The sequence below is a fragment of the Triturus cristatus genome, chromosome 8, assembly GCF_964204655.1.
Source record: "Triturus cristatus chromosome 8, aTriCri1.1, whole genome shotgun sequence".
Taxonomy (NCBI): domain Eukaryota; kingdom Metazoa; phylum Chordata; class Amphibia; order Caudata; family Salamandridae; genus Triturus; species Triturus cristatus.
In genome coordinates this window covers 173,959,411-173,974,097 of record NC_140591.1, presented here as the reverse complement: position 1 = coordinate 173,974,097, position 14,687 = coordinate 173,959,411, and positions in this window count along the sequence as shown.

Sequence of the window (14,687 nt, the reverse complement as noted above, 5' to 3'; positions counted from 1 at the left end):
CCTCTCGGAGAAGCCAGAGGCTTCTGAATGTTGCCCACACAAGAGGGTTTGACGGCCTAGGAGTTTCTGCTTCTTTAGTCTTCTTGATGCCTTTCTGACTTGTGTTTGGAAGACAAACATCACAAAAGGCAGTATAGATGGGCAAGAGAGTGAAATAAAAGGTTCCTCCAACAAATATGTGATTTAATCAGCAGTAGCGGCCGGCATGGCATGTGGGTGGCGTGTCCCACGTCTCTGTTCCTTCTCTCGAGGAACAGGAAGCACAGCCAGGCCCCACTGATCAATCACAACGCTGCAATGCAGCGTTGTGATTGGTAGGCACCCAGGCTCCCCTGACCAATCACAATGCTGCAATGCAGGTTTGAGCACGACGCTCAACCAGGGAATGGGGGCCTGGACATGTTCTCCATGCAGGCTGTAATGCAGCCTGCATAGAGAACGGGGAAAGTGTGCATTACTGGTTTGGGCGGCCCGACAGTGCCCACCAAACAGTCATTGCGCACTTAGGAGTGGGCAAACTACTCCTCCCCTGCCCTGCTCCGAGAGCAGAGCAGTTGCTCCCACCCATCCGCAATGCAGCACAAACATAAAATGATAATAACTTAAAGTTATTATCATTTTATGTTTCTACTTCGCACTGCTTGAAAGCAGTAGGGCGATGGTCCTCCGCCACAGTGGAGGAGCCGCCACTGTTAATCAGATAAACAAGATGAGCTATTACTGCAGTAAACTTTGTTCCGCTAGGCTCTGTTTGTCAATACAATTCAGTTTGTTAAAGAGGATGAATAAAGCGTGTACCACTAACTCTATTTGTAATAAACTCTTTGTGAATACCCAGGTGGAGATTCTGAACACTTTTAAAGATTATATTTAGTATGATTGCCCAAAAACAAATACATACCAAAGCAATATATTAATTCATACAATATTTAATCCTATTTTGTCATGCTATTAAAGCTGTGTTCGTTCATTTAAATATGCATTTTGAAACTGAAGACTGATTGCTGTTAGAGGTGAGGATGCCTACAAAAGATGTCTAGTGAGGTTCCTGCATTGGAAAGATGCCGCCATTTGCTTCCCTTTTTTGTCCCTCGGTTCTAATTTAAAATAAAATAATATGTTCCTCAATTACATGTTTTGTTCAGCGGTCTGCTCTTTCACTCTCATTAGCAGACTTATTGCTCACTTATTAACAATATCCTAGGATGATTACATTAACTCTGATGACGTCAGGGGCAGCACATATCCTATTCCCTAGTCCAAGTGGTATTTCGCCAGTGCCAGCAAACGCATTGACTTATGGGAAGCCACAACCATCTCTGATATATTTTTTACTTTTTCAAAGGTTTTCCCTTCTTCAGGGGGCGAAGCACATTTTAAATTGTTAATTGCTCTCGAATGAATTGGAAATGTTGTTGGCATTGGTTATTCGTGTCAGTGACAATTAGCCAGTATGCCAGTTACTTCCCTTCTAGCCATACTGGTGAGGCATTGCTATTATTAGCATTTATGCAGCGCTTTGCTGCCACTTGTGTCTCTGCAAAGCGCATTGTGGTGCTTGTCTGGTTTGATGCAGGCGCAGCTTCTAGGCATGCTTCGTATAGTGTATGCTTATAGTGCGACCTCGATAGGAAGTGTTGTGTGTTGGTCAAGAGGATTACTACAGTCTTCTCACTGGGGGCTTGGTGCATTGCATAATACGCGTGTCTGTGATGCAGAGACTGAAAGGGTAGCACTATAATAAATTATACCTCTACAGGGTGGCAGTGGCGGCTGGTGGATTTTAAAAATGGTGGGCAGGAAATCTTAGAGCCGAGCGTACAAACTCACTATATGGATTACATATGTGCATATGCATATAGATCCATATATACTGAGTCTATAAAAAACGGTAAAAAATACCAGCACCCATGCAGATAAACCCCTGTGTTTATTTATATATGCCAAACCCTATGCACACTTGCTATGTAGACATTTAGGGACACCTGCGGGCACTGAGCACATAGTACAAACTCTGGCCCTCTTGGCATACTCCCAGCGGCGGTCAGTGCAGGTAAGCACGGTGAGGCGGTGCATCGGGGTGGGGGCGGGGTGGTGGAGGAGGAGGGGAGTCGACAAACAATGGAATAGGAAGAATTAAATAAATAAATAAATCCTATTCTGCCGTCTATCGACATCCACCCCGCGCCCTGCCCACCGCGCTTACCTGCACGGGCTGCCACTGCATGCTCCCAATGCACATTATGGAGAGCGATGCAATGCACTTTAGAGTAAGTAGAAGTGGGCAAGCCAGCAAATTAACAGAGAGAGCCGAGCCAAGAGCCTTGCTTGGCTCTTAGAGCCCGTGCTCGAACCGAGCCCTGAAAATGTTTCCATGTAAAACATACAAACTCACTTAAAATACGATAAAGACTCTTTAAAAGTCTAAAAAACTGTATTTCTTTAACATGCCGAAGATTTTACATTATTATGTCACATTATATCAGAGCACGGAGAGATATTTATTAAAAGAGATCATTTTAAGCATGATCTTAGAACAGTTCCTGCCCCCGCCCTGGTTACAATGCCATTAGTGGACTAAAAGGCAATTCAGTTGTCATGTGCACCCTGTATGTGGCCCAGATTCTTATTAACAGAAAAACATTACAGCCTGTTATTTTAAACACACTGCATTTTTGTACAGCTCATATTCTGAGGTCACGTATTTGAAGGAGAATGGGGGAAATACAATATTTGTCTAAGATTACACAATATGGTTAAGGGGATAGCAGGGATTAATGCTGTGTTCCATTTTCACTTCGTACAAATCAGCCAGTAAATGGGTATTTATTTGTTTCCCATAAATATAATAGTCAGCAATTAGCAGGAGTAATGGTTCTTACATGCATGTGCAGCTAACATGAAACGGCAGACAGAAGCCAAACATACTGTGAAGTTGAGGATTGGAGTGTGAAGTCCCTGCATGCGATGCTTCTGTAAGCACACAGAAATCTCTCACCACTGGCATCGCACAGCGCTGCAGGGCTCATTAAGCTAGTAGGATCCAGCCAACTAGTTTGCTGAAGGTGCAAACTATTAGGGCCTGATTACGACTTTGGCGGTCTTACAGCGGACGGTAAAAAGCGCCGTCCGCTGTAGGACCACCAAAGCTGTAGTGAGCCTGCCCGCCAGATACCGAGTGGAATCCAAGGCAGGCGTGCACTGCGCCGGTGGTCTCTCGGCGGTCTGCATATTAGGCTCAATAGAGAGCCTACTATGCAGACCGCTGCTGTGAGAGCACCTACAGCATGTCCCTGCGTGGTGTGGCCGGCATGCCGTACCGGGCAGGAACAGGGGTGCAAATCCAGGTGGACACAACATATGTCCCCCAAATGCACCCCCAGGTCCAGGAGCGGCGGGGGGAGGGGGGTTGTTAGGGCACCCTTAGTAGCCTCTCTGGCGCTCCTTTCATGGCGGGCTCACCGCCTTGAAAGGGGCGGTAAAAGGGCAACTCTAAATATGCTCAGCGAGGCCGCAGCGGCACCACCAGCATATTCCTGCTCCTGACCGCTGCACGACTGCCACGGGATCCTGGATCACAGTCGGACACAGCAGTCTTGTGGCGGTCCGCCACTGCGAATACGGCGGTCCTTCATAATGAGGCCCTAAGTCTCTTGAAAGCCGAACATGCACTGGAAACAAAAGTAAAAAATACTACACCTCCTACTCGGTTAATTAACCTCGAAGAAGCTCTGCTGTGCCCCTTCGCCTGCCCCAGCCCACCAATCACATTTGAGTCCTGACCAACAGCAGCAGTTATTAGTAAATGCTTGCTCTGCCCCCGGCCAATTAGTTAAAGGCCGGGACCAGTTGTCGTCAGAGGCATAGCTTATGACTCATAGGGCGATGAATACTTTGACCTGCGCAGTGCTGAGGAGGCCTCAGGTCACATGCTCCTGGCCACTTTTTCACAGAAAAAATTGGGATTCACACCGGTTTGTCACAGAGCCGCAACAGCAGCTCATTTACAGTTGCTCAGTCTTTTCATTTCTTTCTTTTCCCCCAAGGTGGGAGGTCAATGCCCCTCACGCCCTTTCACACCAGCCGCGCATGGGCCCCGTGCTCTTCAGATGGGGCAGGAGACAGCCCCTTCCATCACCCTCCGAACCAGGTAATGAATGGGTCAGATCAACGATGCACTAAATGTGCTTATAATGCTATGCTGCAGCACGATTCTCTATTTCCGTGTTGTATATTGGTTGGACTTCATTCTTCATAGTATTGAATGTACTGCTGCAGTAGGTTTCTGGGTTCGTCAGTGTTTATATCACATCTACAGTGGGGTGATGTGCACAAGAGTTTTCTCAATGGTGTTGTCAGAAGCTAATGACAGGTGCTGGAATGTGCTTGTATGTCAAACTCCTTGACGGTCACTGGTAAAGGGGTCTCGACAAGCACTGGGGTTGCTTTTTACAGCGAGGCAAGTATCTACCACTCTTTGAAAGTTAAAATGTCTCTGGAAATACTAATAAAAGCCATATTCGGTTAGAAAGTTAAAAATTGTTTCTTTCTACAGGTTTACATCCACAGATCGCATGCTATCCCAAAAAAATCTCTACTCTGCATGAAAACCTGGCCTTTACTTAAACTTTCTATTTCCCTTCCCTTATTCATTTTGAATGCCCCCTTCCCTTCTACCTTTTGTTTGCCTCTTGTGTACATAGACCACTCTAAATCACGCCTGTCTTAATCTCTCCTTCTTTAAAACCATATCCCTGCAACCTAACAATATCTGTTCATTCCATCAACCATTACTTTTCACATAACTCCCTCCAATGATCACACTTAAGTCATTAATGTACCACAAGGAAACTGGAGTAAATACATGGAATGGTGTCTTTGATCCCAATAACCAATTGATTGACACCTAACTTTGGGCTCCCAGGTGGCGTGCTACTCTCTGTAAAGCACTTCAAAGCCTCGGCAGGGGTACTAAGCACTATTTACATGTAATTGCCCTTCATTTCAGTGTGTATGAATATTCACATTTGGACAATCACACAAATGATTTCTGTGTAGTATGTTTGCACAGTCATTTAATTGACAAATACAATAAAACAAGGCCCTCTAATGGGAAACACTACTATTGTAGTAGCAGGGGTGCTCACATCTGCAGCTTGTTCCTTTTGTTTACTCTCTCCCCCCTTTTCCTGGTATTTTGCTCAGCTATTATAATAACACTCATGGTTGATAACGTTTTTCTCTATTTTTCCATTTTTAGAAACACACCCTGGGGAAACAGATTATTTCTGTGTAAACATCAGTAAAGACGGGCGCCATCGCCTTAAAGCAGCAGGCGCCTTGTTCGAGCAGCCATGCACACTCTTCTTTCAAGGCAGTGGGAGATCTGGAATTCTTTAAAGATTTGTGTTTTTTTTCTTGGCGACTAAGAGGTATGATTAGTTATAAGTCAACATGACATGGCGGTGTCCCGCCTCGCGGTGTTAGACGGACGGCAGTCACGTGAGCCCTGCCGCTGTGCATCATCATAGGAATGGAAGGGCCAGGCACGAATGAATGAATACCTTCGTCATTACTACGCTCACTGGGCCTTTTACGTAACTCATTACTCACTCCAGCGAGGAATCATTCACTCATTTCATGCCTTTGGGATCATAAAATCCAGTCCATGTGTTCAGGGTGTGTGCCAAGTGTGTGAGGGTGGAAGGGAGGTGTCCTCAAAGAGTGGGGGGGTGAACTTCATTCTGAGCAGCCTGACCCGTCTGGGCAGCAGTTCAAAATCACATCTGGAGGAGATTTTTTGATACTTCCTAGTTTCGCAGAACATTGGCAAGAGGCCAACTCTTGTCCAGAGGGAGCGCGCTCCATTGATGATGCACAGAACATCAAAAGACTCCCATTCAGCAGCATTTTGTAAAAATATCCCACCGTGGTTCTTCATGTGAGAGTAACCGAGAAGGAGTCTTCCCGACCACACCCCGCTTCAGGCGTGTCCCCTCTGAAAAGGCTGCTCTGCAGCGCTTTGAGCAACGCTCTGTTTCTTAGCAGCCTATAAATAGGGCTACCGGCTTTATGATATTTTTTTTTTTAACATGTACGTCTGTATTTATCCATATAATTAGTATTTATCCATATTTATTTTATGGTTTGCGACTAAGTGGAGTCAAAAATTGTACATTTCAACATGTATTTAACTAGTAAACATGCTCTCATACTTTGATGCCTGTCACGTTTTAGCAAATTTAGCAGCGAAATATAGCAAAATACTACACCTACAGGTAAATATTAGCAATTTACTGCAAATATATTTGAACATATGCCTCTATTTAAAGATATCTCAACTTGTTTTTTATTTCCCATGCTGTTTATCTGCTCATCTGATGTCTTGGAATTCATAGCAGACAGCATGAAAATTCACTCATTACAAGCACAAATTTGAGGAATTTCCACTTTTAAAAATAGACACAGACAGGAAACACATTGTTTTCTGTCCATACTTATCAGTAGAAAATCACTACCAACAGAAATCTATAAACCTATAAAGCTTAAGCCAGGTAAGAGCGGTGGGGCCGGCTGGGGGGGTTTCGAGAGACGACCACGTGGGAAAATGAATTATTTATTTAATTTTCCCTTGTGGTCGTCTCTCGAAATCCTGTCCCCCTCCTCACCCCCACCGCCCCACCGCACTTACCTGCAGCAGCCGCGGCTGTAAAGCTTAGGTTCTAAAACATAAGCAAACTCTATTCCAATGTTCAAGTTAACATATATTGCTCAAACCAACGTTAAAGAGCGGTGAGGGTCACAGAACTAGTGTGCACAGGTGAGTATTCTAGGTGTATCACTTATTGGCTAGATATTCAAAGAAACTGCTCACTTCTGATGATCCACCGCCCAGAGGTCATCTAACAAAAGATTAAATCCACAGAGAAGGAGCGTACAATTATTATGAATTCATCCACAATTGATTATTGAAGTCCATAAATAATCAAAATTCCAATGCAAGCTTCCTTGTCCACTTTATTGACACTTGTTCCAAACTCTTCAAAACACAGATCAATCAATATTTAAATACAGCCAGCCTACACGTTTCGTCCCCCATGGGACATCATCAGGGCTGAATCATTTTCATGTTACTGTCCATTCTTATTCTTTTCCCAATTTTCCGATATTTCTATTTTATGATGCAAATTCTTTTTATAATGTCGAACGAGTTCCTGTCAATTGCTCTTCAGCCTTCCTAATCGATTTTCAAAATTTCTATTTTGTGATGCTAATTCTTCTTATTATGTCCAAGCATCTCCATGAAGTTCTCTCCTCTGCAGCCAGGACCGATAAATCCCACTGGCAGTGTGGATTTAACATATATGGCTTCTGGAAAGTGGAAGCAGTGAAAACGCATCACTGATTGTAAAGAGCACACAGTTGATATTCATTGATGCCTAATTTCATTTGGTGGATAGGATAAAAGTACAAGGAAATGTTGTGTTTTAATTTATTTATAGAGCGCTGGAATGCAGATGCTTCATGGCACTTTTTTGTGTAGGAAGGGACACCTTCCTGAACAAAAACAATCCCCTGAAGCATTGTCCCCTTTCTATATGTGCTGCAAAATGCAGCACACATATAAAGAGTAAGTAACGACGGGAAATAAAGATATTTATCCTTGTTAAATCTCCCCTGAGGAGGCTTAGCATTTTGCTGCATTCCCAGGTTTACCAGTGTTGGTAAATCTTGGAAGACTCCAAAATCCATGGGTGGATGCATGGGAACACCCACGCTCCATCCATGATCCATGGAATGCCTCCCTGGGCCAAGTAACGCAACACAGAGTTTTGGGCTGCGTTGCGTTACTCTGGAATTATTAAGCCATGCAGGGCTGGGCAAGGTGGCCTTGCGTGGCTTGATAACTTAAGAGTTGCGTCGCTCTTGCACCCCATTGCGTGGGGCAAGGGCGACACAGCTATTTAATAAATATGCCCCTGAAAATCTAACAGGGACTGGAAAAAGCTGGAAGATGCACATTTATTAAAAAGCCTAGTTTTCAGCTTGTATCTAAAACTGAGTTATTTTGTTTCTGCCCAAAGACTCAAAGGGAGAAAGCAACAAGGTTTGGCCGCTGTTGTAGCAAAATCATGGCCTCCATAAGTGGCCACTGGGGACCTCGTGGTGGGGAATAAGAATAGGTGTGTTGATCTGAGGGAGTGTCACTGTTGATGGAAGGAAAATGTATTGACCAGAAAGTAGGGTGGTCTGAGGTCTAGGGTGTCAGGGCTCTAAGGGCTGCCCAAGACTGAATTGGAAGCCAGTGTAGAGCTTTCAGTAGTGGTGATTCGAAGCAAGTAGTAGTTGATGTGAGGTTTTATATGGAAATTCAAGCTAGTTTGAATTAACATAGTCAAAATGGGGCTAAATGACAGTGTTCCCTACTGGCATATACAAAGAGGGATCAATAAACAAGCATTGGCATAGCCAATAGGTCTTGCCTTTGGGACCTTATAGGTTTTTAGCCATGCAACACATTATCCTGTGTGCTACAACATCTATGAACATCAGAACACTAGGCAAAAGTTTAGAATGGTGACCCCCCGTCAAACTCACACATGACCTTAGTCGTGCCATTTCCAGCCCACGTCAGATATGGCTCAAAGGTATTCAGCAGTCACAGGCGGCTGTGAATAATAGTGTTAATAAGTGAGATAGGTTCACACGTGCGTGATTTGGAGCAGCAAGTGGGCGCGAGTAAACGACGACTGAGGGTGGGAGACAAAACCTGTCAACAACCTAAGCAAACTGGCGTGATTTTGAATTATCATGTATTGCACCACAAGAAAGTTAAAAAAGGTGGGGGTAATCCCCCGCCCACATTGTGATTAAGGTTAGATCCGCCCAACATGCTTGAAATCCTCATATGAAATCACAAGTGCCGGCATGTTAACCATGTGATTAGTTTTAAACACACTTCTAAATGTAACTTTAATGGTTAACCAGCACTACGAAACAGCCCAGGCGTGCACAAGTAAAAGCGCTGTGAAGTGCCCGCTATGTCCTCAAGTGCCGATGCGAGGGCTCCCTGTACGGTGCGGACCACCTTAGAAAACCAGTAGTGACCGGCGGTCCAAGCGTGCCAAAATGCGCATTTTTAGTGGTACTAAATCATGACGAATGCCGGCCCGCTATCTCCATGTATGATTTTAACCCCCGCTTCTAAGTCATTCCTGGGGTGAGCGGCAATGATGATAAGGATAAGGGTGAGTGACATAGCGCCAAGCCCAAGCGCACCTACTTGGGTAGTTATAAGGAGTACCCACTAGGTTTATGGCCCAAAGTATAAAGCATGTGCCTCCCACTCGCCCCCGCATGATTCAGGTAAACAATAAAAGAAACCCGAATGGCAGCATACCGTATCCGTGGCCGTGGTGAACGTCCTCGGTAGCATCCCCTAGTACGAAAGATGGTATCGCGATGTTATCACAAGTTTGTGTTGTGCATTATTGTTACTAAAAGACGTGGTGGTTTGTGCGCAGCTCTACAGCAAGTAAAGCATTGCAGGAAGCAGGAGATGTCTATGAATGTCTATAGGCCCAGATCTCTGTACCTGGGTGAATGTATGACATTGTTCTGCATTCTGTCCATCAACTGTTGTTTTTGCATTTGTCACCCCGAGTGGGAAGGGTATGCCTAGATGTGGGTCCCGTGCTCTCCATGCCACTGGAATCAAGCTATCCTGGCTGAAGATGGGTGAAACCCCGAAACCAGTCCTAGGATGCTTGTTTCCAGTCTAGGGAGGACCTGGCTTGGCAGTTCGGGCTGGACTGTTCCCATGAGGCACAGGGTCAAGACTGATTTGCATATGGCTGGGTTCAAACTGGAATGGCATGGTGAGCAAAAAAACGATGGATTTAGGCCCAGATCTCTGTACTGGAGTGAATGTATGACATTGTTCGGCATTCTGTCTATCAACTGTTGTTTTTGCATTTGTCACCCCGAGTGGGACAGGTATGCCCAGACGTGGGTCCCGTGCTCTCCATGCCACTGGAACCATGCTATCCTGGCTGAAGAGGGGTGAAACCCCGAAACCGGTACTAGGATGCTTGTTTCCAGTCCAGAGAGGACCTGGCTTGGCAGTTCGGGCTGGACTGTTCCCATGAGGCACAGGGTCAAGACTGATTTGCATATGGCTCAAAAAAACGATGGATTTAGGCCCAGCTCTCTGCACTGGGGTGAATGTATGACATTGTTCTGCATTCTGTCCATCAACTGTTGTTTTTGCATTTGTCACCCCGAGTGGGACGGGTATGCCCAGATGTGGGTCCCGTGCTCTCCATGCCACTGCAACCATGCTATCCTGGCTGAAGAGTGGTGAAATACCAAAACCAGTCCTAGGATGCTTGTTTCCAGTCCAGGGAGGACCTGGCTTGGCAGTTCGGGCTGAACTGTTCCCATGAGGCACACCGTCAAGACTGATTTGCATATGGCTGGGTTCAAACTGGAAAGACATGGTGAGCAAAAAAACGATGGATTTAGGCCCAGCTCTCTGTACTGGGATGAATGTATGACATTGTTCTGCATTCTGTCCATCAACTGTTGTTTTTGCATTTGTCACCCCGAGTGGGACGGGTATGCCCAGATGTGGGTCCCGTGTTCTCCATGCCACTGGAACCATGCTATCCTGGCTGAAGAGGGGTGAAACCCCGAAACCGGTCCTAGGATTCTTGTTTCCAGTCCAGGGAGGACCTGGCTTGGCAGTTCGGGCTGGACTGTTCCTATGAGGCACAGGGTCATGACTGATTTGCATATGGCTGTGTTCAAACTGGAAAGGCATGGTCAGCAAAAAAACGATGGATTTAGGCCCAGATCTCTGTACTGGGTGAATGTATGACATTGTTCTGCATTCTGTCCATCAACTGTTGTTTTTGTATATGGAGTCATCCAGAGGGCCGCTGACACTCGACACTCTAAAGCCAAGATAACAATCAGGGAGGAATGGAGCTTAAATGCACTGCCGAGAGTGGAAACTTGGGAAAAACAAAGTGTAAATGAACAAGCGCGGCCGCAAAATCCAAGATCACGATCTGGGAGGAATGCAGCAGGCACAATGCGTGCCGCTGCTTGCTCCCGAGGCCCCTTGGCCATGGGAGTGAAAGTTTTGAAGAAAGGCGGAACATGCACCCGTCTTTGGCCATTTGCGTGCTTTCATTATTGAAAGCCACACGCAAAGGCCAATGGGATGTGTGGGAGGAGGCAGACCCACATGGAGAAGTCTCTTGGAAGTCTTAAGTGATTCCACGAGGCTCTCTCCTAGGGCAGCGCATGTGCGCTGCGCTAGGCAAGACCTAAAAAGGAGGATTTTTTAAAGAAAGTGAAGGTGGGTGAAACAGGTGAGGGCCACATTTCAGGCATGGTGCTGTCCAAAAGAACTCCTTAATTTCCCACACCACTATCGAAGGATGTGGGGGGCTGCCCATTATATCTGGTTTAAGCATGTGTCCCATTGTCCTACTGATAAAGCAAGATGGCCACCAAGACGGAGCCCCAAAACGGAGCTCCAGGATTCGGGATCACGAATCCGTGATTAATCCTGCTCCAATCCCTGCCATCCACCCTCCTGCATATATGGATCACTAATCTCAACTTGTGAGTGAGTAGCTGGTTGTTGCGTTTTAGATTTACTCACCTGGATCGTAGCTACTCGCTAGCAGTTGACCACTTTCTGCACCAGCTCTGGAAAGGCCGTAGTGGAGGTCCTGGTCTGTGGACGCTAGGCCCCGTAGATGTTGTCTTGGAGCCGACCTGGCATGTTTACTGCGCCGACAGACGTGATCCTGGATTGGTTAGGCCGTGGTGTCGCTGGGCCCCGGGTGATGTCATGTTGGAGCTGGACAACTGATTGTGCCATCCGCTGTGATCCGGGTTTGGTGAGTTGTGGCTGTTCTTCTCGGCAGATTGGCATGGGTGGAACCTGGGTCCCCATCCCCTTGGCCCGCTGTCATACTGCACTGTGGAGAGGTGAGGGGAGAGCTAGTGGCGGCTGCTCCACCTCGCCGGGAGGGTTGCTCTCCAGTTTATCTGTCCTGTCTGTGCCAGACAAAGGGGTACCGTTGGGGACAGTGGTGTGAGACAGGCACATCCACATGGACCCGCTGCCCTCGGGGGCAAGCACAGTGGAACCTTTGTGGTCTGGGTTCGCGCTTTGGGCTCTGTGTCAGAGACAGGGTCAGTGCGGTTGCCTTGGGTCCGCCAGCCTATCTTCGGTGCTCACAGCGAAGAGGAGCTATGTGCATGGGCAAACTTTTCTCCCGGTATTTGCATAGGTGTATTTTTCTCCCGATCTACCGGCACGATTCATATAAAGGGCGCCTGGACTTTGTTTTTTTTTTATGCACTGCTGCCTGGGCTTCTGCCTGCTCACAGGGAGGAGCTTATCTCTGTGCATGTCTGGGTGACTTCTGCCCAGGCACTTTGGCTATTGCCTGATCTGTGCTGTGTTGTTTTAATTGGACTCATTTGAGATCACTGGAAATCGCTCCTTCCAAGTGAACCTATCTCCCCAGTGGCTTGATAGTTTGACCACCCAGTTTCAATAATAAACAAAGGACTATTGATTCGAGCCCAAATATGCTAATAGAAAGCAAAAGAGGACTCTTGGTTTTTCTGTGCAGTGAAAGAAAGGCTGGACTTCTTTCCTGTTTTGCCTTAGGAGCGGCCATCTTGGAATAGTAATGCTGCAACAAGTCACAGTGCACTGTTTTTCCTTAGGAGTTTCTGTGTGTCATTGAAGTTCGCTCCCTGCTGGATTTCATCTCTCCAGCTCTCATCTGAGGTACGATCAGTTTACTTAAAATTACTTAAAATACACAACTGACTGTGGATTTAGCCCTTGAACGTCTCCTCAGAAATAAAAGTTGACTTGTTTGTCCTTGCACTGAAACTTAGGTAGGTGTCCCATACCTGTTATGCCCTTGGAGCGGCCATCATGGAACGGTGTAGTAAGTTTGAGTGATTTGTATCTTGATTGAGATTTTTCATTACCCTCTGGTGTCATCTCAACAATGAGTCTTGTTAATCTCATATGAAGGTGGAATATTTCACTACCCTCTGTGTCATCTCAACAACTAGCAAGTGCATCTTTGCACATTGCTCTGACTGCTTGGGACCCAAAGATGGAATATTGCTCCCCAGAAGTTGGATTTTTTTTTACTCCTCTCTAATGTGGGGCTGATCAACATCAAGCCATGATCTTTTCAGACCACTTTTAGGGCCTCATGTAGGTAGCGAAATACCGGTCGGTAACGGCCGATTTTCGGTAAATATGCCGTTACCGACCGGTATCCAGACAAGTGAGATGTAGGAGTCCAAAAACCACTTTTCGGTAAATATGAGGCGGTAAATACCGATTCATAGTTACCGAATCCTAAAATACCGATTCATATTTACCGAATACATAATTAACGAATCGGTAAATATGAAGTGGTAAATATGAAGTGGTAAAAATTTAAAATGACATGTAGGAGCAGTCGGTAATTAAGAAATCCAGGAAAATCGGTAAATAAGAGTCGGTAATTAACACGGATTGAAAGCAGGTGGTAACCATAAACAATGCACATAAGCAATCCCAAAATGCTACAGCGTGGACAACATGGCCGCCATGTACGTCATTGCAAGGCGCCTACGTCTACAGGCAGCAGGACTGAGGGTGTGGCGACGGGAGGAACAAATCTACAGACAGCGCATCACACTACTCCAGCTGACTGATGCAGAGATACATGAGAGGTACAGGCTACACCCCGAAACCATCATGGACCTGATAAGGGACCTGCACCCACTCCTGGACCAGCCAACAAGAAGGGCGCACGCCATACCACCACATGTGCAGGTGCTCTGCAGCCTACATCTACTGGCATCCGGCAGTTATCAGGTGGTGATAGCTGCGGTGGGTGGTGTATCCCAGAGTTGCCTGTCCCGTTTCTTCAGGAAGTTCCTGGATGCCATGATGCAGAGAATGCACCACTACATAAGCTTCCCAAACACACAGGCTGCACTGCAGAAAACAAAAACAGACTTTTATCACATGGCACAGTTCCCCCATGTCATCGGCTGTATTGATGGTACACACATCCCAATCTGTCCACCAGCTGATACAGAGCACATCTACAGGAACAGGAAGTCCACCCACTCCATCAATGTGCAGGTGATCTGTGATGCAGGGAACATCATCACAGATATTGTTGCAAAGTTTCCTGGGAGCACCCACGACTCTTACATCTTCCAGAATAGTGGGATCTACACACGACTGAGTGCCGGAGAATTCGGAGAGGGATACCTGCTGGGTAAGTAACAGTGACGCCCCTTGAAACCTGCAAATCAGAGTGTATAGAGGCATGTAACTGATGGTTCCCTTTTACTCATCCAGGCGACAGTGCATATGCATGCCGTTCATTCATCCTCACTCCCTACCTACACCCAGCAACCCAGAGTGAGAGACGATACAACGTGGCCCACAAAACAACACGCAATGTGGTGGAGCGCACGTTTGGACTACTGAAGAGCAGGTTCCGCTGCCTCCACAAGAGCGGAGGCGCACGCCAGTACAAACCCATCACCTGCTGCAAGATTATTGCCACTTGTGCAATGCTGCACAACCTTGCCACGAAAAAAGGTACAGATGTGGAACTAACATATTTTGAGGA